This window comes from Silene latifolia, chromosome X, assembly GCF_048544455.1.
Source record: "Silene latifolia isolate original U9 population chromosome X, ASM4854445v1, whole genome shotgun sequence".
Classification (NCBI taxonomy): Eukaryota; Viridiplantae; Streptophyta; class Magnoliopsida; order Caryophyllales; family Caryophyllaceae; genus Silene; species Silene latifolia.
Window position 1 is genome coordinate 280,546,217 of NC_133537.1, and position 4,473 is coordinate 280,550,689.

General features: G+C 41.3%; 1 non-coding gene across 1 annotated transcript; it reads right to left on the reverse strand.

The window, feature by feature from the left end:
- Nucleotides 1–367: 367 nt before the first annotated feature.
- LOC141624271 (small nucleolar RNA R71) lies at nt 368–474 on the reverse strand. The gene has a single exon (XR_012534079.1). It is a non-coding gene; the product is annotated as a small nucleolar RNA R71 (small nucleolar RNA).
- Nucleotides 475–4,473: the final 3,999 nt, after the last annotated feature.

Consider the following 4,473-nt stretch of genomic DNA (forward strand, 5'->3'; position numbering starts at 1 on the left):
TAAGTTTTCATCACATTCCGTACCCACCGAGGAGAACCTACCCAATGGTACTCCCACACCACAACATTTGACCGGAAATTTTATTGCTAAATCCGCCTTTATCCAATTAGTCGAAAGGAGCCAATTTGGGGGGAGGCCTAGTGAAGACCCTCATTCTCATATGGAAACCTTTTGTGACTATTGTGATGCGATTTCTCAAACCGGTGTAACTCAAGACCAAATTCGATGGGTCTTATTTCCTTTTTCTCTAATTGGCACCGCGAAACAATGGTTGAAAGGCCTTGATAAGGCCACTCTCGGAATAGATTCTTGGAAGAAATTGGCTCTAGCTTTCTACAAAAAATTCTACCCACCGGAAAAGACTAACATGCTAAGAGCTCAAATTACGGCTTTTAAGCAAAGGGATGAAGAATCTTTGTATGAAGCTTGGGAGCGGTTCAAGGGAATTTGTCGCTCATGTCCTCACCATGGACTTAGCGAGTGGTTCTTGGTACAACAATTTTAGAACGGTCTATATGAAGATTCAAGGAACATTTTCAACATGGGATCAAATGGAATCTTCACCGAAGTTGATGACAATCAAACTTGGAACAAAATTGAGGAAATGGCGGTCCATAACTCACAATATAGTAGACCTCGCAAGGATACTAGAGGAGGAAAGCATGAAGTGGACTCCGTTACTCAATTGGGTGCTCAACTTAGTGCTCACATAGACACAATCAATTTGAAGTTTGAAAAAGCTATGGCTAGACTTGAAGAAGCCTCAAAATCACCAAAGCATCATGTTAATGCCATGACGGCATCCTCATCAATCCCAAGTGGGATATGTGAGAATTGTGGAACTTTGGGACATGACCAAAGTGAATGTAGGGGAATAAATGAACAAGTGAATGCTTTCCAAGCATACAAGAGTGGTACCCCTTATTCCAACTATTACAATGAAAACACCAAATTCCATCCAAATCTCTCATACAAAAGCCAAAATGTTCAAAACCCTCAAACAACATAAACCCCACCTCCCATGAGAAACCAAAATCAAAGACCCTTTTACAACCAAAACCAAGGTTACCAAAATCAAAATCCATACAATCACCAAAATGACCAAGGTTTTGATGTTCAAAAAGCGGTCCTCCAAATGCAAAAGAATCAACAAGAGTTTTTCACTCAAATGCAAAAAGATAGTCAAGCAAAGGAAACCACCATCAACCACATTCTAGCTCACACCAAGATGTTGGAAACCCGATGGGATCAACTAGCATCTTCAAGCTCACAAAGACAAAAAGGGCAATTACCACCTCAAGGTAATCCCCCAAGACATGAAACGGTTAGTGCCATTCACTTGAGAAGTGGTACAAGATATGAAGCACCGAAGAAGCAAGTTAAGGATGAAATTGGGGAAGCTAGTGATAAGGAAGAAATTGTGCAAAACTCCAAGGATGGGGAACCATCAAAAGAAGAAATTTCAAAGAAAAATGAAGACAAGGTCAAGGAGAAGGATCCCATTGTGATTAGACTTCCTTTTCCAAGTCGTCAAGCCAAGCCCAAATTTGATGACCAACTTGGAAAGTTTATGGAAATTGTGAAGAATTTGGAAGTCTCGATTCCTTTCACGGAATTAATCAATCACGTGCCGGCCTATGCGAAATACATGAAAGACATCCTCACAAAGAAGAAGTCGATCCGGAAGCTTGAGACTATCGCCTTCACTAAGGTGAGTAGTGCAATACTTCAAGGGAGTTCACCTCCAAAACTAAAGGATCCGGGAAGCTTCTCAATACCGTGTACCATTGGCGACACCACGATCAACAAAGCCTTATGTGATCTAGGGGCTAGTGTGAGTGTTATGCCGTACTCGATGAGTAAAAGGTTGGGGATGGGAGAGCTTAAGTGCACCAATATCACACTCCAAATGGCCGATAGATCGACGAAGACACCATTAGGGATATGGGAAGATGTTCCCGTGCGAATTGGGAAGTTTTTCATCCCGGTGGACTTTGTCATTGTTGATATGGAGGAAGATTCCAACATTCCAATCATTCTAGGAAGACCCTTCTTACACACCGCGGGTGCGGTGATTGATGTAAAACATGGTGAGCTCACTCTAGAAGTGGGAGATGAGAGTATAACTTTTAATCTTGACAAGACTATGAGAGCTCCCCGTTTACATGAACCGTGTTTTATGATTGATCATTATAGTAGGAAGGATGATAGGAAGAAGTCGGAACTCCAATGGAAGAATAAAATTGAACATGCTCCATTCAAAGAGCAAGTGAATTGTGACAAAGAGAGCTTGCAAAGCTCATCAAAGTCGAGCAATGAAGAAGATGGCCTTATTGGCCAAGAAAAAGAAATGGGAAAGTTGTCTCCACCAAATCAAGGGATTTTCAATGATCAACTTAATGAAGTTTGTGGTCTTTGGGACGACGAATTTGAAGGGATTTTTAATCCCTACAATGGTAATGCCATCGATCAAGACCGACAACAAGGACCAAGGTCTATTGAAGACCTCTATCATGATAATGAACAAGCATTTGATTACTTTTTCAAGGTGTTGAGCAGCATCAACAACACCTTGGACATGCCCCCTTGACATCTCATCAAGAATGAGAGTTTGGTGGAGTCCTCCCTAAACCACCATTTGTAAATATTTCTAACTCCCTAACTTGCATTTCAATTCTTATATTGAATTTTTTATTATTTTTGGATTTTTATACATTGATCAAGATAATTATTGTGTTTGAGAGAAGTGAGGGAGGGACTAACGATTTCAATTAATGTGTAGTGCTTTAGCTTAGTGCGGGGATGGCAATTGCCTAGGCTATCCATGCCTTAGTAGTGCCCCCACAATGAAGAACACGAGATATGAAGAAGAATGGAAGAATGACAAGGGATATGCAATGTACACGGATGGAACTGAATCCGGGTACAAAGGGGTCGAATCCGAGCGGATTCAGGAGAATCCGCCCGTCTTCAGGCAATCCGGGCGTATTGGGTAAAAGACGCACGTCCCTCTGAGCTGAACTTTTGAAATATTTTTGACTGTAAGCGAATCCGGGCGTCCTGCATTCAAATCTGCCCGTCTTCAAAAATCCGCCCGTCTTTTTGGCTGAGGAAAACAAGAAAAATCCCTGTAAAGGAATCTGCCCGTCTTGTGTAGAAGACGCCCGTCCCGTGTTTGCAAATCCGAGCGTCTTCACTGAAAGACGCCCGTCTTTAGGCGAGTTTTTCCCAACCCAGAAAAGGCAGAATCCGCCCGTCTTGCCCCTGCATTTCAAATTTTTCGGGTTTTATAAACCCCCTCCCACCTTAATTTCTTCATTTCTTCATTCATAACACTACTCATAACTCCAAAACCCTCATCCTCTCCATCACAAAAACAATATTCCTCAACAACATTCACCAAAATCAAATCAAAACATCTTTTTAACAACAAATCAATCACTCCTTTTTCAATAAAAATCAAAACCAAGCACAAAATCTTCAACCTTTGAGTCGATTTTTGAATTCATAAAGGCAAAACCTTTCATCTTTAAATCGATTTGGGTGCACTACAAATTGAATATTTTTCACTCTTTTCTTGGTTTATTCATCAATGGCAAGGACTAAGGGAACCACAAAGGCAACAAAAGCAACAAAGGCAAAGGCACCAAAGGCAAAGGCACTTTCATTTAGACAAAAGACTCTTCAAGCAAAGAAAGCATTGGCTATGGTGGTAGCTAGCCCAAACTTGGAAGTGCAACAACAACAACAACCTCCCATGGAAGCAACAACATCTACTACTCCGGAAATTGCTCAACTTTCGATCTATCCGGAGGTAATTTTCATTTCCAAATCCCATAGGGACACTTTTGCCAAGTTTGCTAGAAAATCATTTCAATCCACCAAGTTTATTTGTGAAGATACCTTAGATAAGTTGGGTGTCCTTGAGCAAACTAGAGCCTTCTTTAAAGCCATGGGGTTGGAGAAATTGTTTGAATCAAAAGAATTGACATACCCCTCCCTTACCTTAGAATTTTTGAGTTCTTTGAAAGTTAACAAGGTTGAGACTATGGAGACCATCGAGTTTGGTCTAGCTAATGTTAGTAGACGCATCTCCTTTGCGGAAATGGGTGAAGCTTTGGGTCTTAGTGATTCACCGAGTTATTTTAAGAATGTTGGCAAGTATGACCCCGACCCTCTTTGGGAGGCGATTTCCGGAAAGAAATTTGAGGACTTTCATGCTAGTCGCGCTCTATTAGTCCACCATCCGGGCATTAGAGTGTGGCACAAGGTCATAGGGAACACCATCATTGCAAGAAAAGACACCAACCATTTCACCAAACTCGATTTTGTTCTTCTTGAGTCGGCTTTGAACATTGGAAGGGAATTCACCAAGCCTTTCAACTTTCTAAGGCTTTTGGTGGATAGATGGCTAAATATTGATTGTGGGAAGAAAGGCACTACCATTATTGTGAATGGAGGCCTAGTCACTAT